This window comes from Sminthopsis crassicaudata, chromosome 3, assembly GCF_048593235.1.
Source record: "Sminthopsis crassicaudata isolate SCR6 chromosome 3, ASM4859323v1, whole genome shotgun sequence".
NCBI classification, from domain to species: Eukaryota; Metazoa; Chordata; class Mammalia; order Dasyuromorphia; family Dasyuridae; genus Sminthopsis; species Sminthopsis crassicaudata.
The window spans coordinates 266,398,754-266,421,258 of record NC_133619.1 but is presented as its reverse complement, the minus strand read 5'-3'; the positions used below and the strand labels follow the sequence as shown (position 1 = coordinate 266,421,258).

General features: G+C 36.3%; 1 protein-coding gene and 1 long non-coding RNA gene across 5 annotated transcripts in view; one reads left to right on the top strand and one right to left on the bottom strand.

Annotated features, from left to right (window-relative positions):
• LOC141561291 (uncharacterized) overlaps positions 1–22,505 on the bottom strand; it is an 84,786-nt gene that overhangs the window by 59,414 nt on the left and 2,867 nt on the right. The window contains exon 3 of one of the 2 annotated variants that reach the window (XR_012488011.1): positions 2,364–4,794. The exons of the other annotated variant lie outside the window; for it this stretch is intronic. This is a non-coding gene — a long non-coding RNA (uncharacterized LOC141561291). Of the gene's footprint in view, positions 1–2,363; positions 4,795–22,505 lie in introns of those variants that run through there. 2 annotated transcript variants of the gene reach the window in all.
• Positions 6,870–22,505, top strand: part of SLC5A3 (solute carrier family 5 member 3) — a 72,989-nt gene continuing 57,353 nt past the window's right edge. The window contains exon 1 of one of the 3 annotated variants that reach the window (XM_074300697.1): positions 6,870–6,998. The gene's annotated coding sequence lies outside the window, so the exon portion shown is untranslated. Of the gene's footprint in view, positions 6,999–7,554; positions 7,801–22,505 lie in introns of those variants that run through there. The other 2 variants (XM_074300696.1, XM_074300698.1) reach the window with 2 other exon arrangements.

Sequence of the window (22,505 nt, the reverse complement as noted above, 5' to 3'; positions counted from 1 at the left end):
GCTGTGCCACAGGGTACAAATGTTTATTATACTCTTGGCAAGGGACTTCTAGAAAGAGTTGTTGATGTTTTCAGTGTGGAAAAATAGGACATCTAAGATCCCATTGTAGATATGGAGATAAAGTGAGAAGACATGGTGAGAGAAGACCTAAAACCTTATGTCCAAAATGTCACAAGGGCTTCCACTGGGACTCAGAATGTAGATTGACCCAGAGAAATGAGAGGTGGGGCCCAGCTCCAAGACATTATACAAAAGATAGGTGGGGCATAATGCCAGCCCAGGTTACACCTTTAGAAGTTGAGGATTCTGATGTGATCAATCAAGCAAAAAGTAATCAGATAGCAGAAAGGGATTACAATTGGGGAGAATACAGGCTTTTTAAACAACAGGGCAGTGTCCAGTGCAAACATCTCCAATGTAATTGCCAGATGATGAGGAGAGATTTAGAAAGTGGCAAATAGAAGGGACTAGATAGGTTAACTGCTTGGGAGAAAGGGTTTGTTTGTATTTCTACAGCTGGAGAAGGAATCAGATGGGTGCCAATGAGCCGTATTCGCCTTGTACATCAGAGAGAGAGAGACAGAAAAAGAGAAAAATCTGGAAATACAGGGAAAGACCTAAGAACAAAATCTGCAGGAACCACTGGATTCTCTAACATAAGATGAGACTATTGCAGAACTTCAAAACTTGCAGGATTCCCTAATACAAGATGAGACTGGTGCAGGACCTGAAAACTATCAGGAATAATAGAAGATAAGACTGTTGTAGGTCCTGAAAACCAGCGGAATCATTAGATTCCTTGAGATGAAAAATTGTTGATAAAGTCTGTTGTAGGACTTGAAAACCATCAGGAATCATTGGATTCCCTAACACAAGATGAGACTATTCCAAGCCTTCAAAGCTTGCAGAAATTATTGGATTCCTAGAATATGAACAATAGATCCCTTTTGGACCATTTCTAGGACTTCGATATATATAAATCCTCATGTTGATTCATGTTATTTGTTACATCACTACTAGCCTGTGTTACTATGTGCTTATGTAATTTATGTAATTATGTGAAATACCTTCCATATTGATGGATTTATGTATACTTGTTTTAAGAGTGAGACCCTTAAGAAACCCCCTAATGTGATTTGATTTCCCTTTTCCTTTGATGTTTTCATCTCCCTTCCTGAGAAGTCAGAGAGGGCATGATCACCTTTTTTATGGTGTTTTCACTCCTTTTTTAAGCAGTCAGGGAAGGCGAGATCACCTTCTTTTTTGGGGTTCTCACTTCCTTGAGAAGTCAGGGAGGTCATGACCATCTGTGTTCTAAATCAAAAGAAAACGTGAGATGTTAGGATTCTTACAAGGTATTAAGTCATTGAAATTGATAGAGACAATAATTATCTAATTTAGCATGGTTCACTATGATTGATCTAATCCTACAAGAAGATGTTATAGACCAGAACTTGAAACAAGGTACTCAGTGGAAATGATGAAATAATTACTCTTTAATTTACATGTACTTAGCACTTACTAGAATTCCACAATATTCACACCTTCAAGAGAGCATATATAAGGAGGAACTGTCAAGGCCACTAAAGGACAAGTTCACTAGAGGACAAGCCCATTAGGACAGAAGCCCACTAGAAGCTCTGAGCCTCAGCCAGGATTCAGTCGAGGAGATTCACAAGCCAGAGAAGGCAGCTTAAGCTCTCAGAACCAAAGAGAGAGAGATAGGCTTCTATTAAAGCTAACTGGACCCCAGGAAAAGAGACAAAAGCTTGGGGAAATAAACAATAAAGGTTTGGATTTTAACTTCTGGCTGCATTTGGGGTGATTATACTGAACTGAAACTAAGGCTACCTCCAGAACCCCCCAAGAAACTTGCTCCCAGAGAACATTATATTTTAGAGAAGAACATTACTGATATTTGTATACAGTAAGTGGTTGATAAATGCTTTTTCTTCATTTACTCAATTGACTTGAAGTGTCTAAATTTACCTGGTTTGGAAAGAGGGAGATTATTAGCTAACACAACATTGGGAGGGTTGGGATGTGAGAATGTTAAAGGAAAAGAATAGGTGTAGTTATATTGAACACAAGCCTCATTATTGGTCATTGTGGGAGAGCAAGTAGTGACCCATTTTCCAAAACTCCAGTTGACTAATGGCATATACCTTGGAGTCAAGCTATGATCAACTGTAAAAACTATTAGAAATCAGGAAACTTAGATTTTTTTTTTTTTTTTGGTATTAGGTGTGTCAGAGATTGGTTGTCTATATGATAGTGGCAATGACAATTGATTTTTTTTTATAACTTTTTATTGACAGTACATATGCATGGGTAATTTTTTTTTACAACATTATCCCCTAGCATAATTAGCATAATTGACTATATCAATAACCAAATTAACAAAAACTATATGATCTTCTCAATAGATGCAAAAAAAAATTTTGACAAAATCCAACATCCATTCCTACTAAAAACACTTGAGAGTACAGGAATAAATGGACTATTCCTTAAAATAATCAGAAGCATATATTTAAAACCGTCAGTAAACATCATGTGTAATGGCGATAAACTGGAACCTTTCCCAGTAAGATCAGGAGTGAAACAAGGTTGCCCACTATCACTATTACTATTAAATATTGTATTAGAAATGCTAGCCTCGGCAATGAGTTGAGAAAGAGATTAAAGGAATTAGAGCAGGTAATGAGGAAACCAAACTATCACTCTTTGCAGACGATATGATGGTATGCTTAGAGAACCCCAGAGATTCTACTAAAAAGCTATTAGAAATAATTCACAACTTTAGCAAAGTTGCAGGATACAAAATAAATCCACATAAATCCTCAGCATCACCAACACAATCCAACAGCAAGAGATACAAAGAGAAATTCCATTCAAAATAATTGTCGATAGTATAAAATATTTGGGAATCTACCAAAGGAAAGTCAGAAATTATAGGAGCAAAATTACAAAACACTTGCCATAAAAATAAAGTCAGATTTAAATAATCGGAAAGACATTAAGTGCTCTTGGATAGGCCAAGCAAATATTGAACTTTTCCCTCTTTCTTTGAGGTATAGGCCTAGTAGTCTAATAGTAGTATTGCTGGGACAAAGGGTTTTTTTTTTGTTTTTTTGTGCTGAGTTGATTGGGGTTAAGTGACTTGCCCAGGGTCACACAGCTAGAATGTGTTAAGTGTCTGGGGGTGGATTTGAACTCAGTTCCTCCTGACTTTAGGGCTGGTACTCTATTCACTATGCCATCTAGCTGCCCCAACATTAGAAGCTTTTTGAGCATATTTCTAAATTGCTTTCCATAACAGTTTTGGATCAATGGTACAGTTCAATCAATGATACATTAGTTTGCTTGTTTTCCTGAAGTCTCTCTAATATTTAAAATTTTCCTTTTTTTAAAACTTTGCCAGTTTGATAGGTAAGTTACTTTAATTAACATTTCCCTAATTATTAGTGATTTGAAAATTTTTTTCATTTAGTTATTTCTTCCTATAAGAACTACATGTTCATATCCTTTGACTTTTTATCAAGTGAGGAATAGCTTTAAAAAAAAAATTACCCTTCAGTATTTTATTAGTGAACTATCCTTGCTTATTTTACTTTCCTCTCCAATTTCAGCTTTATATTTGCCCAGTTCAATTCTGTATTATCCTCCACTCTTGAATTCCTTCCCTCTTTGTACTAATATTCCTTATCCTTTGGCAAAGTGGAGCCCTGGATTACTACCACTCTCTATTTTCTGTGCCCCTATTCAACTTCTAGTTCAAAGGAGATGGAGGAAGTCACATATCCATGTTGACTGGATACATTAACCAATTTCAACTGGGCCCTCATTGCAGCAAAGAAAAGTTTATTCTTCCCTAAATGAGTCTCTATTTCATTCTCCATAGAAATTGTTCTAAACATTTTTTTTTCTCTCTGTAAAACCTGCCATCTCCTTCCTCCCCACTCTTAGTTAAGGACTTTATCTGTCTCTTTACTGAGAAAACCAGTTTCCTCTTTTCACTCTCTCTTAATCTCAAAACACTGACATCATCTCTCACAGTCTTCTCCTTTTCCTCCAGTCTCTGACAATGAGCTGAGCTTTTTCCTTATCAAAACTAACTTCTCTGTCTGTGCTCTTGATCCCATCTTTTCCTGTGTTTTCCAGCAGATTACAACCTTCATCCTCCTCTCTTTCTCACGTCTCCCAAACTCTAACCTCTTCCTATGTACGGTTCTTGTTCCAGTGCCTTCAAATAATTTGTCTCCTTCATTCTTCAAACTTTTTTGTAATACCATATCTTTTCCTCAAGCTATTATAACTCCTTCCTTTCTCAGACAAACTCCTAGTAAAAGCTGTACTTCTTTTTTTCTTATGTATTCCTCTTTTCTTTGCTGTCTGACTTCTGGCTTCAGTTGAAATTGCTCTCTCCAAAGTTGTCAATTTTCTCTTAATTACCAAATCTTATATAAGTATTCCCCCTTGCCTCCTCCTCAATTCTTATGCTTCTTGACCTATCTGTGGCTTTGACACTTTTGGCCACCCTTTCCTTCTGAATGCTTTTTCTTCTCTTTTCATGACCCTTCTCTTCCTACATATTTAACCATTCTTCAGTCTCCTTTGCTGGTTCATAATCCATAGTGTTACCTGAATGTGAGTGTTTCCTCACAATTTTTTGGGGGGTTTTCTTCTCTATATTCTCTCTTAATATCTTTATTAGCTCTCATAAGTTTAATCATCAAATGTGGAAAATTCGATAGTGGCTACTGGATTGGAAAAAGATTTGTTTGCATCCGGGTCCTAAAGAAAGACAATGACAAGAAATGTTCATATTACTAAATAATTGTACTCATTTTGCATGCTAGCAAAGTTATGCTTAAGATTCTAGAAGCTAGGCTTCAGCAATATGTGAACCAAGAATTACTAGAAAGCAGGCTGGTTAGTGAAGAGGCACAGGAACTAGAGACCAAATTGTCAAGATTTGCTAGATTATAGAGAAAACAAGCGAGTTCAGGGAAAACATGTACTTCTGCTTCATTCACCACACTAAAATTTTTTGATCACAAAATATGACAAGTTTACAAAGGGATGAGAGAAGCAGATAATTCTCCTGAGGAACCTGTATGTAGGCCAAAAAACAATAGTTAGAAACAAACATCGAACCACTGATTCATTAAAAAAAAAAAAAAAAAAAAAAAAAGACTAAAAAGAAAAGGAGTAAAACAAGGCTGCATATTGTCACCTTATTTATTTAACTTATATGCAGAACACATCATGTGAAATGACAGGCTGGTTGAATCAAAAGCCAAAATTAAGATTTCTAGGAGAAATATCAACAATCTTAGATACACAGATGATAGCACTCAGATAAGAAAGCTAAGAGGAATTAAGAAGTTAATTGATAAGGTTTAAGAGGAAGCTTATCATCAAAAAAGCTTGATGCTTAACTCCAAAAAAATTAAGCTGTTGGCAACTGATCCCATCACTTTCTGGTTTAAAAAAAAAAAAAGGGAGAAGAATTTCAGGCATAATGTCAGATTTTATATTCTTGGTCTCAAAGATCACTGCAGACTGTGACTGCAACCATAAAATTAAAAGATGCTTGCTTCTTGTAGGGAAAGCTATGGCAAATATGGACAGCACACTGAAAAGCAGAGATAGCACCTTTCCCAACAAAGATTTTATAGTTAAAGCTACGGATTTTCCAGTAGTAATGTATAGTCATAAGAACTGTAGTATAAAAAAAAGCAGAGCACTGCAAAATCAACACCTTCTCTTATGGTGCTGGAGAAGATTTGAGAATCCCTTGGACAGCAAGGAGATCAAATCAATCAATATTTAAAGAAATTAATTCAGACTATTAATGTAAAATAATGAAGCCGAAGCTTAAATATTTTGACCACATGAGAAGACTGGACTCATTGGAAAGACTGCAAAGCAGAAGGAAAAGGAGATGGCAGAAGTTAAGATTGATAGAGTGTCATGGAAACAACAAACATGAACCTGGACAATGTAAGACGTGGAAGATAAAGGGCCTGATGGGCTGTGGTCCGTGTAAGGTTTTGAAGAATTTGGCACAACTGAACAGCTCAACAACAACAACCGCAACAAATGTAGGTGACTTTTGGATCTACATATATCTAGCACCAGCCTATTCCCGGAGCTTCAGTCCCACATTACAAACTGCCCATTCAACATTTAAAACTGCATTTCTAGAGTAACATCAAACTCAGTGAGAGGTTGAATGCTATAAGTGACAGAAAGTTAGGCTCAGGGTCAAAGACTGGGATTAAAATCTTACCTCTGACATTTATTAACTGTATAATTTTGGCAAGTCATTGAATCTCTGTTTTCTTACATTTCTTCTTGTGCAAAATGAGCATCATAAAAGCAACACCCTTTCTCCCCAAGGGTTTGATCAGCTGAGATCACTTACAAAGAACCCTTTGCAAATTTAAAAAATAACATATATTAGCTATTATTAAAAAAAACCATTTATGATTTTTATTTATTTATCTTTTATTATCTTTCCTTTGAAACCCTCCATTATCCCAAATTTTCTATTTGTTAAAGTCTCCTTAATTCAAATTCCATTTTATTTTGGGCTCCTCACTCTTCCTTACCCTATATATATCCCATTAGTCGCCAAATCTTGCATTTTCATTTATAGATCATTTTTCCTCTCCAAATCTCTTTATTCGCTCAGCTATCCACCATAGTGCAGTTTCTCACTATCTCTTGTCTAAATGATTACAACAGCCCAGCTTCCTGCTTGGACTTTTTCCTGCTCCAATAGGCCCGGTGCCTGGCACACAGTAAGCGCTTAATAAACAGAAGCTGCTGACCGCTTGCCTGTTCGCCAGCGTCTCTTTTAGTCCAAGACGCCGCAGGAGCATCACCTCTCACTGAAAGCCTTTCTCCTGCACTCGCGCTGCTGGCGTCCTTCCTCTGAAACTATCGGGTATTCCTCAGCTCGGTCTTGCCTCGACCTCCCTCCATACCGGGTACTAACTGTTTTTCGCATTAATGAGTCAGGTTGTTTCTTTCCTTAAGGTGTGCGCCCGGAGCCTGGTACACAGCAGGCACTTAATAAATGCTTGTGGCTTGGCTGTTGAGCCTCCAGGAAACGCTAACTTCCCCACTCCCATCCCTCCGAGCTTCGCTACTTCTCCAGCGGCTTCTCCGCAAGCCTGCTTTTGTGTCCGGGGCCGCTGGGACCCTTAACCCGGCTGCTGGCCTCCCCGCCCCCTCCCCTTGAGGAAGCGCGGTAGACAGGCAGCTGCAAGCCCGGGATGGGAGAGCATCTCTGCGACAGGACCTAGTAAGTGCTGGAGGCTTCCAGAAGCCTAAGTAGTAGGCGGGGTAGCGAAGGCGGCAGGAAGGAGAGAGGTGCCCTCTCTCTGTGGCCGCTCCCGGAACCCAACCTGGATTTGGCAACTGCTTACTGGGCCCAGTGGGGGCCCGCAGGACCAAAGAGGGACCAAGGTAGAGGCGGGGAGTTTAAGAGGAAAGGGCGGAGGTACATGCTGAGGCGGCCCCTTTAAGGGAGGGGGAGGAGCTTGTAGAAACCGTTTTGCGCAGCTGCGGGAGCCTTTAAGCTTGGGCACCCGAGCCAGTAACTTGCCTTTGCTGCTGAGAGAGCTAGGTAGTCGACCTTCCTCCTTGTCTTTCCCCTTCCCCTCCAGGGGAATTCCTGCTCACGAAGGCGACCCACCGCGCTCCCACCCTAGCCGCCCCGGAGCCCGAGCCCGCAGCTCCGGCATGCCTCGCTACGAGCTGGCTTTGATTCTGAAAGCCATGCAGCGGGTAAGTGACCCGGCCCAGCCTCGCTCCTGCCGCTCCCTCCCGCGCCCCGTCCCCGGCCTCTGCATCCCCGCTGTCTTCTCCGCAGCTTTGGCATTGTCACCCACCCCAGGGAGCTGCCGCGGAAAGGGGCGCCCCTGCTCCTGCTTCTGAGCCACCTAGGGGGGCTTCCGGGGCTGGGGCGGGAGGAGTCCGGGGAGGACGCAGCCAGGTTCATTCATTCCTTCCCGCTCGTCCTTTTCTTACACACGCATACACACAGACACGCGCGCGCGCACATGTTGCCCGCGCCTGGAAGGTTCCAGGGCGCGTGTGCACGTCCTCGCCTGGAGACGGGCTCGTGCGTGTGTTTCTCTGAGTAAATGAGTGGAGGCGTTTGGGGGCGTGGGCAGTTCCGTGAGCTTCTTAGGTGGTGATGGGGCTTGGGCTCCGGCTGGCCTTAGCTAGCATTGCCATGGCGCTGGGACTCCCACCCCCGGGTGGTAGGCGCTGTTCTTAGCCTCATCTTACAGATAAAGAAACTGAGGCTTTGAGGTTTGTCTAAAGGCTAGTGAGGACGTATCAGAGGCTGGATTCGAACCGAGGTCCTCATGACTGGGAGTCCGGCGCCGGATCCACTGCGCCACCTAACACACACCTCCTATGTTTATCCGTATGGGAGAGCTTGGCCGCGTGTTTTCTAGAAGGCTGTAGATGTGTGCCCCCGTGTGTATGCGCTTTCATGTGTACGGCACTGTGTGTGTGCGCAGAGTGGGTTATGTTCCTTTCTCGAAGAGGGGGTGCTTCCCGGACTGCCATCTCCGCATCCTGTACGCACAGGTATGGGGGCCTTTAGAACAAAATATGGAACTCAGCGTAATATTCTTAATGGAAGAGAACAAAGATCACCCAGTGTCTATCTCCGCTTTCTCATTCCCTGCACCTCCAGACTGGGGTATGCTCCTTGCTAACCGTTTTATTCTAGGTTTTCCTAGTAAAATGCGCTCCTAATTTGCTCACCTTTTTAAGTATCCTCAGCCCTATTTCTGATTGAAGTGTGTGTGTTTTGAACCTTCTGCACAATTCAATAAAGTTATCTTTGAATCCTCATGTGTACTACTCTCTTGACTTGTTGCGTGGGGGATCTCTGACTTGAATGAATACACAAAGAATCAAGGAATTAGAGACTTAAGGAAGGGGGAGAAACTCCACCAAGGCTCTCCTAATCTTTATTCATCCAAAGATTGGTCTGTCAGTTTCTCTCTGGGAAAGAGTCAGGGGCAGAGAGAAATAGAAAGAAAGAAAGGTAGAGAGAGACAAGACAGAAAGGGGGGGGGGGGAGCAAGACTAAAAGGTAGATAGGCAGACTGCCTTTAGGGAGCTTTTGATGGCATGGGACTGTGAAAATAAAGTTAACTTGTTTTGTGCTTTATCAGGCAGAGTGAAGGCTAATTGAATTTATTAGACTATGGAGGCAGCTTTTTTATCCCAGCACACTGGGTTTGTTATCTTAGACATGTGGGCTTTTTGCAGGAATCTCTTTTAACTACTTTAAAAAAAAAAAGGGAAAAAATACTGTATATGTTTTTTCAGTATTTACAAACAAAAGTTAATCACAAGGTCTAAAAAATTTTTAATAATATCCATGAAAAAGGAAGAAAACAGTTGAGTAATTTGCTGACTGCAAGATATTTGCTAGATTGGATACTAGAAGTTTTGAGTTCTGCCCTGAAAGCCTTTGATTTTGAACCTGAGAAAATAAATCAAGAATTTGAAGTCTCTGAGGCCCCCAAATAATACCTCTTCCTATTTTCCCAATTCACAGAAACACAAAATTATTTGGGAACAGAAAAAGGAAAAAGGGGCGGAGGAAGCAAGAACCAGAGACATAACCCTTGTTGGGAATAAGGAGAATGAGAATTAAAATTGTTGTGACCTTTTCAGTCATCCATACATTATAGAAGGTATTTAAAAATTAGTTTATTGACTATTGACATCATCCTCCCCTTCCTACTTTTCCCACTTTAATCTTTTTATTTTTATATAAGTGGAAGGTGGGCAAGAAAATTTTTGTTAATCAGTATTGGCATTCCCCATGTATTTTTGAATTTTTTTGTGGAAGCCAAGAACAAGAAATTACCATTTTTTTTTTATCCTCAGTGTGTGTCTGCAGGCACATTGGTTAAGTTTTACTTTTTCTTAGTTTTCAAGACTTCACAGGTAGGTGGGGAACTTCCAGGTTGAGAGATATGAATGGGCACCACCTGATGTGTTGACTTAATCATTCTTATGTTATTAACAACAGTGATGAGGGGTGGTGTGTTTTCTAAGAAGAAGAATCCTATGGAAACTCTTCAGTTTTGTATGCATGTTCCTTGGGCACCAGGGTTTGTAGAGGGAACATTACAGCAATGATGCTGTGGTTGAAAAGGCTGAAGAAATTATACTTGATTTAAAGTGGTTTAAAAGGTATTATAGTACTTTTTTTTTTCTCCTACTTTTTGAATTATCTATAATGAACATGCAAGGTTTTCTTTTTTTTTGCAAAATTTGTTGTGCTTACGTTATTAAATTATTAAGAAAACTGGAATCTGAAACAGTATCACTTGTGAAGATCAGATTGAACAAGTATACTTAGAAGTTATATTTTATAGCATGTATATAGGATTCCATGTATAAACAAACGTATATTTTTACAGAACCCAGATTAATAGGATTATAAATTTAGAGCTGTGAGATACTTCAGGTGTTATTCCTAAGAGCCCCTCACGTCCATTTTACATATGAGATAGCAGACCTAGCAGGAAATAATTTATCCATGATCATAAATGTAGTTACTGGCAAAGTGGAAATTTGAACTCAGATCAGCTGATTCCTCATCTGGGGGAAAGACTTATTGACCAATAGATATTATGTTGCTACAATTTGTGGAGACCACTTAAAAATAGTAAAAAATAATTTGTGACTTAAAGGAAAACTTCATCTTTAGTGCCTTTAGATTGTATTGAATATCTAGAGGTGTTTCTTTCCCATCTGTTTCATGCCTGTTATATTCCATAGGGCAGTAGGAGATTCCCAATCTCCTTGGAATTATACATCCATTGTTTGATTTCCTTTTATTCCCCAACACTCTTTTCCTTCTCCCTGTACTAGTGGCACAAGAGCTTCTTAAATGTGAAATACTCAAAACACCATACTTTGTGTTTTCCATCACTTCTAAAAAGGATGTAGTAGCTAAGCTACTCCTTGAGGGAATCCTTGCTATACGATTCAGAATGTATTTGGTACGTATTTGAAACATGATTTAATATTAATGGATTCACATTTGAACTAGGGAAAACTTTAATGAGATGGAATGGAATGCAAAAACCTGGGTTTTTAATAGGTGCCAGGCACTAGTGGAATAGTAGCCCTAGCAAAAATAGCCAAACAAATGAAAAATTTGCAAGTAAAATTAAGTTTGAACTTAGGTGTGTGTGTTTAGTACAAGGACTTTTAACTCCTTCAGTTCTTTCTTTGGCTAAAAATGCCTTAACTATATTTTAAATTTTCAGTTTTTAAGCATTAGATAACAGAGTAGTGGATGTCATACTATCATTTCATCACTTCGAAGCTTAAGCTTGTAATAGACATCATTTTCTCAGTTTATGTAGATTGGCAACTTTGGGGTCATCTATTCCTCACTCAGTCCAGCTATCTACTCCATTGCCAAATCTTGCCATATCTACTTTCACAATATTGTCATATGTCCCCCTTCTCTCTATTCACATAGCTACCACTTTTCTGATTTTCATCACCTGTCACCTGTTACAGGAGTTTTCTAACTGGTTATCTTCCCACTGCAATCTCTCTTCCCTTCTACCAAATTAAACTTAAAAGTATGCCTAGCAATGCCATTTCCTTCTCCAGCTCATTTGACAGATGTCAAATGGGTTTAGGTGACTTACTCAGGATCTCACAGTAAGTATCCAAAGGTAGATTTGAACTTGGGGAGACTCCAGACCTTGCATTCTATCCACTGTGCCACACTTTTCACCTATTCAGTACCTACTTATTTATATATTGTCTCCACCACTAAAGAGACTTTGATTTTCTTTGGTTTTTTAGCACAGTACTTGGCAGAGATTATTGATCGGTGTGACCTTTCTAGATTGCTGATCCATTCTTAGGTTACATTGATTTAAAGTATGTATAGAATAAGGAGGTAATACAATTTTGTTCTTATTGAAGAACAAATAATTGACATTTAGGTAGGATTCTCATTCACAAATTACTTTGCTCTGTTATCTCATTTACGAGCTAAATATTGTAATTACAATAATTAAATATTATAAGTACAATAGTTACATCCCCTGTTTTACTAGAGAGAAATGAGACTGTGAAAGGTTAAGTATTTTGTCTAAGATTACTGAGCCAGTTAAGTATTGGAATCCTATTAGGGTGGCAACTGAAATCCTTAATTTTCCATCACTTGAAATGAGTTGTTAAAAACATTGACTAAATGCATCCTTTGCTAGAGATACTTAGAGGATTCCTATGTTGTATGAGAGATCACACTTGAGAACTTTAGACTTGGAGATTAAAAATAAGGGTGTGGTTCATAATTTGAAATAACTGTTGGAAATAAAATTAAAATTTGGAAAAGTGTGAGAATATAATAAACCTTTGATTGGAAAAGATTTGGCTTAATAAGGAAATCGAGGAGGAAACCTAAGATTAAAAAAAGTAGATTTGGTTAATTTTATTGAAAAGTGAAATGAAATAGACATTTTGGAGAAAAAAATTTAAATATATACATATGTGTATGTATGTGTGCTTCTTTATGTATGTATAAATATATATATGTATTATATTTCTATAGATCAAAAAATTATTAGGAATATGAGGTCCTGATTAGTGTTAATAAAGAATCCTAAGAAGTGTTGGTATTAAAAATATTATGCATAAATGTTGTTTCCTCAGAAAGTTATAGTTTATGAGCAGGCTTTAGGCTAGGATGAAAGGGAAAAGCAATTGGAAATTTTTTTTCTGTGCTGTAGCATCTCAGGGAATGAAAAATTAATGGTTTAAACAATAGTCTCATATAACTTAGGTATTAAATGAATAGGCTCACATATAAAAGCACCAAATTTATCCTCCTATACTATAGGAACAAGGGTATTCGTAATCTTTGTGGAAATATATAAAAAATAAAGTAAACATTTATGTTAACCTTTTATAGTTGCATCAACTGTTAGTCTAGGTTTAAGGTAATTTTTAGAGTTTTTGGAGATCTTTTGGTTTTCTTGGACAACTTATGACTATCTCAGTTGTATTTTGCCAATTTGTTTTAATTCTAATTAGATATTTAAGGATCCCCATTTTTTATTTACATTGGAAGCAAAGACTATTGTGGGATCCTTTGATCTTCCAAAAGTAGATAATCATCTGTTTAATCGCACTGCTGGGGAAATAGAGTTATGGAGCTCAGATGTGCAAACCCGTGGTTAAAGGGAGGAGAAAGGATAATGTGATTTTGAAGTGGGGTTCTTGGAGCGCAGTTTATGTTACCAGCTTTTTTTTTTTTTCAGATTTGTTCATAGATAATACTTAGGTGCTATTACCTAACCTGATGTGCACAATAATCAGGAAGGTCTTTGCTTAATTTCATTTTCCTTTTATTTTGTCTGTATCCTGGTTCTGTCCTCCTAGGAACTTTAGAATGGCAGAGGTTTCAGTTTGGGGTTATTGAAGTAAATGGATTGTAATGTAAATGAATGGACACTTGTTAAGAGTATATCAGCTTTTGAGCTACTAGCACCATCTACCCAGACAGCAGTCAATACGCTCCCTTAACCTTCTCAGCCTTGTGCTTGAAGGGCTTTAAGGGATTCCAACCTTTCACTATGAGGCCTATGTTCTTTTAACACTATGAAGTGATTGAAAGTTTTACTTTCTCAGAGCTCCAGCTGAGGAGTAAGAAATGATAGAGTTTACTGGTGAACATATGTTTTGTGAAAATGGTTTCTGAATATTGGCCAAAGTGAACAGTTCTCTCTTAATAACTTTTCCTCTCGTCCCTATTGATTATTTCCTGCCTCTCGCACATTTATTAAATTGTGCTAGTGATATTTGAAAAATTATTTTGGTTAATGTAGGAAATAATCCTACCAGTACGCATCAACCCTGTGTTTTTTTTCTCTAATTTATAATTTGTAAGAATTGCATTCTGTGACTTGATCAGTAAAACTAGGTTATTCTGATTCTGAAGCTGGTCCTCTGTCTACTGCATCAAACTTTTTCTTTAAAATTTTTTTCAAATTATGTTTCAAGTAAAAATCTAGTTAATAAATTAGTAATTTCTTGTAATTACAGGTGTAATAACTTTTAAGGAAAGATAAATCTATGATTTTTTTTCAATGTGAAGAGCTTTAGGCAGATTATAAGAAGTCCCTGATTTATGAGTTTTCTGTAAATAGAGATTATAAATTTTCCTAGCCCTATCCAGCTAATATGAGGATGGATTTGAACTCTGAGGCCACTATTCTTTCTATATTGCTGTGATGCTTCTATAAGAGGCTCCCTCCTCCCCTCTTTTGTTGGCTGTACTTTTGATTTCCTGAAAACTTTTGTTGACATTTCCTTCTTGGTTAACTGGTCATGTTATTATTGTTGTTGTTGTTGTTGTTGTTGTTTGTCCTTTTTTCTCAAAGAGGACCTTAAAATCAGGAAGGTGATTTCTTGGACTTAAGTGAGGAAGTACTATGTAACAGCTTCCCTTTCTCATTGCAGCCACCTGGCTCCAGTGGCAAGTTGTAAATGACTGGAGATAGTCCTGGTATGCAATGAAAAAGACCTTAGCCTTTTAAAGCTACTTTTGTTCATTTGATATTGGAAGTATTGATATAAGGCATAATAAATATTACTTTAACTCCATTTGTACATACTTGGGACTTTATTACATAAATCAAATTATATTTTTACTTTTCCCTTTAAATTAAAAAAAAATCATTGATCTTACCCTTTATCATTGTTTGCTCATGTTGAATCTTCTATTTGTACTTAAAAGTTTCTATGAAGCTCAAAGTCTTTTCATAAGGAATATTTTGAAGACATATTAATAAAAGGTCCATTCCCCTCCCCCCCAATGGGATTATAGTCAGGTTTTTTTGGATAAGTTTTTCTGTTTTAAAACTTAATTGTGTTTGCCTCTCTTCACCCCCACAGTATATACATACAAACATATATACCCCCCCCCCATATATATTCTTTGCCTACCATGTATATCAAATACATCTTATTTGATGCTCTTTGCAACTTTAGAATAGTGGCTACTTTATGGTGATTATACTTTGCTACTTGCATCTTCTTTTCTGGCTTCTTGTGGTCTTTCTTTTATTTAACCCAGACACTGGATTTTGGCTCTTGTGATTTTGTTTTCATTTTGGCTTTCTTTCAGGTGGTGTTGAGTGCGTTCTTTCATTTTCTGCTTTGTCCTCTAGTTTTAAGAGATATGGGCAGTTTTCTTTTAAGATTTTTGAATCACAAGCTCAGTCATTTTGCCAAGGAGATGCTCTTTCATCATCATCATCATCTTTGTTCCTTCTTCCTCTTTCCTTCTTTTCTTCTTTCTCCTCTTATGTTTTCACTTTATTTTAGTATTTGTCATTGTGTGCTATTTAGTTCATTCTAATTTTCAGGGAGTTTTTCCTTGGGTAAAATTTTATACCTCTTGTGCCAAGCTGTTTTGTTCCCCCAACTCTTGCCCCACAGTTCTTCTATGACTTTTGTTTATTTTCTTATTTTTTTTCCTCTACTGATCTTATTTTATAAAAAATTTTCTAAATTAAAAAAAAAAAAACCCTCTTTATCTCTTCGACAAATTCTATTGTGATTTATTCCAAGATATTTTTTCCTCTTGAGGTTTCTGTTATAGATATTTTGGAGTCATTTTTTTCTGTATTTGTGTTTTGAAGAATTCTATCACAATAATACCTTTTTATGGTGGCATTCTTTTGTATTCTCATTCTTCTGACCTACTTCCTGAAATTGGACTTGATATTAGGGCCAGGCCCTGCGCACTTCTTGAGGGAGGGTCTGAGCTGATTCTATTTTTTTGGAATATTATTTCCAGGATTTTATGAGCAAGTCAGGCTGATGGCATGTTAAGTTTTCATTGTCCCCAAATTGGTTTAATCCAAGGCTAAAGTTTAAGGTTGTGTTCCCCTCCCCTTTCTACGGTTGGAAATATGTGGTATTGATTATAATTGTTTATTCACAGGGTAGTTAGGTGCCTAGTGTGTAAATATACTTAATATTTAAAACTCCTTTCAATTTATAAAGACCTTTCTCTGTCCTGTAAGAAAATTAATCTAATCTAAGATTAGGTTTTATTGTCACATTCACTTAAAGAAGAAAAAAAAAAGATGCCTTCTGAACATCCATGTCTTTCTGACTTTGTTGGCCCTACCATATGTATGCCTAATATAATTGTTTTGTATTTTACTATGCTCAGCATAAAGCTTTTTAATGAAGATTATCAGTTATTGTGTTATGATTTTTTAAAAAAAGAGGCATAGGATTAGAGTAGAAAGGAAATATGTTCCTTTAAATAATTTTCCTTCAGTGTAAGAATTCTTTAATCTATTTGTCGGACCGTTTGTCAATATGGTAAAGCTTATGGCCCCATTATCAAAATAGTATTTTTACATGTATAAAATAGACTTACAAAGGGAAACTAATTGTACTGAAATTCAATTATAAAAATACTTTTAAAAATAGTTCATAGGTAGTAGGATGAAAATTACTCTGTTCTGGTGGATGTTTAAGAATGAATTCTGGGAACAAAATGTGGCTTATTCAGGAAAGCTTATCATACTTTTGAAGTGACCAGAGTAGAATGTGGTTGCCTAACATGGTCTGTCACTTTTTGCTATGTGTAGCTAAATTATTCTGTTACCTTTTGTCTTTGATGACTATTTTTCTCGTGGTTTTTGTTGCTTGCTTATTCTTTTTTTTTTTTTTTTTTTTTTTTTTTTTTTTTTTTGGTCTACAGGTAATAATTGGTAAGTATGTAAAATCAGTAGTTAGTAATAATAACTTGACTACTTGGGTTCTTGGGCATGCCAGTGGCCTCTAGGCAAAGTGAATTAGGTGAGTGGTAAGGAGAACATGTTTGTTTTTAATTAATTGCAGTCTTTGTGAACCTCTTAAAAGAGACAATAGTATGTCCTCTAAAGGACATAGAAGTTATTCTCAGGGTTTGCATAGATATAGATCTATTTGGAAAGTGACTTTTAAAAAAAATTCTTAGTCTTCCCCCCCCCCCCCCCACCAGATTGTTGTATCCTGAGGTGATAGTAGTAAATTCCTTCAGGGTAGAGATTAGTTCAATTAATTAATTAATTAATTTTATGTCTGTGTATCTAGCAGATAGTGGATATATAATAAAAACATACCATATTGGAGGGTGTTTTTCTTAAATAATTTAAATAAAATAGAATTTAACTTCATATAACTTAAATAACAAATAACTTTTTTTCAGACATAAGTCTTCTACCCAACCAAATCGCCCATTAGATAAATCTGACTGTCTATAGAGAATTGTACAAGGAGTAGTTTGAGTCATAGTACAACTTAGAATAAAATATTTTTGACTAAAAATTTTCAGAAATAGGTATTAGACTTTTTTCCTCTCTTTGTGCCCAGATAATTGATTATTTTCAAGTAATCATTTGTTAGGATTTTACTAGGTGCTAAATCGGTTGTCTGATACTTAATAATTCTCTAGTTCAGAGTTCACACCTTTAAAAGGAGTTACCATCAGTATTCTTCCTTTTGAACTTTGTAATAAATCTACTCTGGAGGATGGATCCTAGATTTAATTTAATTTAATTTAAAATCATTGAAACTGTTCAAAAGGAAATGCTATCATCAGTTTGGAAATTCATTTTAGATGAAAACTGTAAGCATTTAACCATGGCAGTAGTATTAGGAAAAGGTTTGATTAGTGTTTTGTTGTCCTATGGTTTAATTTGCACAATTATTTAATTTTAGGATTCTTTTTTAATGGGGGCATGACAGCATCTTCAAGGTTTGTCATGTGGAGAAGAGATTGTTCTCTGAGGCTTGAGAGGGTAGAATGGAAGGTAGAAGCTGAGCCTAACAGACTTGATGTTGGGGAAAAATTTTTCATTTAAATATCCCATAGTCGTATGGCTTGTCTTAAAAGTCTGTTCTAACAGTTTTCAAATAGAGAGTATATAATTATTTGTTGAGTATATGGGGATTTCTTTGACTATGGGTTGGACTTACTCAGTTCCTGAGGTATCTTCCAACAATTTTGTAATTTTCTAATTTTCTCCAAACTTCAGGTAAACCAACTCTAAATCGATTTAGAAGCAGGATTCCAAAATGTGTCTATTTTCACAAAAGGTCTGGGTTGATATTCTATAGCATTATACTTGTTCTATCCTGACTTCAGAATCGGGATGACTTGAGTTTAAATTTCATCCCTGATACATCCTAGTTGTATGAATTGGGAGAGATTTCCTAAAGCTATTATTGCTACATCCTGACGACTCTCTTAATAGAGAGAGATGACACACCTGGAAGTTTCCTGTACTCTAGTTAACTTCTTCCTATTGCCTCCAGGTTTACACATAAAATCCTTGGGCATTTGAAACCTTTTTCATCAGCTGGCTGCCTCTTCCTGCTTTTTCATTCTTCTTAACCTTATTTCCTGCCTCATACTATAGGATCCATGACAGTGCCCTTTTTGGGGGTCTCTTTCTCCCAACTTTGCATTCTCATTGGCAGCCCTCTATGCCTGAAATTCTCTTTCCTTACTTGGCTTCTTTCAAGTCCCAGCCAAAATCCTATTTTCTGCAAGAAGCTTTTTGCAGTCCCTCTTCATGCTGATATGCCTTCCCTTTGTTGATTATCTCCAGTTTATCCTGTTGCTATGTAGCTATTGTCATGTTATCTTTTCCATTAGATTTTGAACTAGAGCAGGTACATAATCTTTTGCCTTTCTTTGCATCTCTATTGCTTAGCTTGTAACAAAGTACCAATGGAATTCTCTTTTTAGTCCTGTCCCTATTTAATTGAAAAATAATTTCTTTTTCTTTCAAAGTACATTGATTTAGGTGATGTTTCTGTTTGTCCACATATAATTGTATTGGCAGATGAACAGATAATTTTACTATATTGCTCATTTAATTACAGCATCATATTTTTGGTATCCCAAAATCTTGAAAAGAAACTAACTTGTTATTCATTTCCTCCCCAACCTTGAGAAATTTCAGTGAAGAAACATCTCTCAAGTTATAGGGTATTCAACAAAGGCTTACTTGCCTGCTAAATAGCCTCTAATTGAGACCTGAAAGTCTTTGGTCCACTAGAAAGGTGCTTTTTATATTTTCTGGCATAATTCCAGTTGGAAAGCTAAAAGATAACCTTGTGGAGTTGTGCCTTCAGGGAAGGTGAAGTTGGAACCTGGTGGGAAAAATGTACGAGTTGAGTAGAAATAACATGGAAATGTGAACTCCAAGGTTGTCCTGGTGGATGTCCTTGAATAACATGCTTTATCTACATGACTTTGATCATTAGGTCTTTAGTAGATTAGAGGAATAATATTAAATTTGCTTCTATATACCAGAAAAGAAACAGATGCTTACAATAACATTCTTTTTCAGCTTGTATACTTTAACAGGTGCTTGGTGCAAGAGATTACTGGACCACCCAAGGAGAAGATTTGAGTGCAAATGTTGCCATTGATATTTTCTGGCTGTTTGATTATGGAAAAATCATTAACCTCATGAATCCTTTGACAATATTAGACTTTATGACTTGTCCACTGTTATTTGTAGTCAATTAGTAGTGGAAACATGCATAGGACCTAAGAAATCACAGGCCCTGGATGTGTATTGATTTCTTAAATTTTAAAGAATATATTATTTTTTACTTAAACAAAGGTGTGTGAGAGAGACGAAAAATGCCTCATTAATTTTTAAGTATGAGCATTTACACCTTGAAAATGAGCAAACCTACATATCTAGATTTGATTTATTGTTTGGTGATTGTCTAGACTTAAGAAAGTGATGGAGAAAATTTAGTTATGGAGATTAAACTTAAAAGTGTTTCATGAGAGAGTGTGTGTGTGTGTGTGTGTGTGTGTGTGTGTGTGTGTGTATATATATATATTTTTTTTTTTTTTGAGAACTGGTTTTTAAAACATTTACTAGGAACTTCCTGCTTATACATTACTTTCATTTCCATATATATATTATATCCCTCTTCTTTTCCTACCCAGAGAGCCACCCTAGTGTATCTTAATTCTTAAAATTATTTCTTAAAAGTATTTTTTAATTTCATTGACAAAGACAAGTTTAGTAGTTATAATTATATATCTTATAGTGATAACATAATTTTAATTCAGTTATTGGTTTTTTAAAATTTTTGTTTTTTCCATTTAATTCTAGGTATTGTTCATATTGTTTACCTGGTTCTGCTAACTTCACTGTTCTTTACTTCTGATGACTCTTCTTTTAGAATAGTATTTTTTTTCCCAATTATGTAAAAACAGTTTTTAACATTCGTTTTTACAAAATTTTGAGTTCCAAATTTTTCTCCCTCCTCTCTTCCCCTCTTCTCTTCTTCCCGGAATGGTAAGCAATTTGAGAGAGGTTATTTATGTGCAATTATGTAAAATATTTCTGTGTTACTCATGGTAGTAGAAGAAACAGATGAAAAGAATAAAACCATGAAAAAATGAAGTAAAAATAGTATGATTTTAATTTGCATTCAGAGTCCATCAATTCTTTCTCTGGATGTGGATAGCATTTTTCATGATGAGTCTTGTAAATTGTCTTGGATTATTATACTCCTGAGAAGACCTAAGGTATTTATAGTTGGTCATCACGTCATATTGCTGTTAATAATATGTTCAGTGTTCTCCTGGTTCTCATTTCATTTTGCATCAGTTCATATAAGTTTTTCCAGATTTTTCTGAAAGCATTCCATTCATTGTTTGTTGTTGTACAATAGGATTCCATTATTTCCATGTCACAGCTTATTTAGCCATTCTCTATATGGTGGACGTTTCCAATTTTTTACCATCACAAATATATATATGTGTTTTTGGTCTTTTTCCCCTTTTCCATGAACTCTTAATAGATATAGCTTCATTTTCCTGTATTTGAATTTTTATTGCCTGTCTTGCAAGGACCTTTAACTTGAAATAAGAAATGTAGTGGTTTTCTGATTTTTCTTTTTTTCAAAGTTTATTTGTACTGCTGCTAATGTTTTAACTTAATACCCCTTGAATCAAAAAACTAAGGCAAAAATAGTTCATATGCACAATTATTCCTAATGTCTACTCTTTTTGATGTCATTGTCCTGAAAAATGGTTTTAAAAAAAAATTAAGTTTTTGAGATAAGAAATTTTTGAAGTGGTACAGAATCTCCTCACATGCTTCAGTGAGTTCTTAAATTTCTTAGTTTTCTCCTTTGTGGGAGTTGTCACATTTATCTACATAAAAATGAATGTCTGAGGTTAAGACTCAATACAAATTCAGGCAACTTTTTTTTTTTTTTTTTTTTTTGAAGATTATACTGTGGTGAAAGATACATGAAAGAAAACTGAATTTAGAGTTAATGGATCTGAGTTCAAATTCACACTGCTAATATTTACTGTCTTTGTGGTCTTGCTCATTTCTCTGGGCTTCAGTTTTTTTCACATGTGGAAACTGGACTTAATAGAACTTAAAGGCATATATTGTAAAACTCTTTCTGTGGCAGGTCTGACCTTGTTACTTCCTATTTAAAAATCTTCAGTTATTTCCTCCTCTTACCTTTAGGAAAAAATAGAAACTTTCCTATTAAATGTAGAAAATCCTTTCACAAATCTTTTAAGTTTCCAGGCTGTTTACTACCTTATGCTATTCCACCCAAATGACATTGAATCTCTTGCTTTTACAAAATTTTACAAGATTTCTTGTACCGCTCCCTCTCCCCTCACCTTTCTGCTTTTCCTAGGATCCCTTATTTGAATTTCACCTCATTGGAATCCATACCTCCCCTGTAGGCTCAGCTCAAGCACTATTTCCTATATAAGGCCTTTCCTCATATTCCTTACCTTCTGCCTATTAATACTCCTCCCAAGTTTGTTTATGTTTTGAATTTAAATTAGTACATGTTGTTTCTCATCTGTAGAAAGTAATTTTCTTGAGGTGAGGGACTGTTTTGTTTTTTAACTTTGCATTCTCAGCTTTCTAACCCAATGCCTGACACATAAAAGATGATCTATAAGTGTTTATTGAATTGATCATCTATGAAAAAGACTAAAATGAAAGGTGATGAATGTAGTAATCTTTGCAGCAAACTCTAAAAAAGAAATAAACCCAATGAAGATACTTTCTTGTGGATGCATTGGTTGGGTAAGTGGTGATTCCAATAGACTAGTTCTGTGCATCACACATGAATAAAAGAGATTTTTATTTGACCACAAAATGTTTTACTTGGTTTATTTCTTCACTGTTCTTTTGTTTTTCCCATTTTCCTACAACTGTGCCTTTCTGACACATCTGTACAATATGGGTATAATTTGGAATGATGACCTAACATTTTTTCCAATTTTTTGACTAGATAAGAGAGGCTTGTGAATCTTTCTGCTAACTAACTACCGTATGACTTTAGGTTTTTTGTTTTTTTTTTTTTTTTAAATCTCTTTTGGCTTTACTTTGCTTACC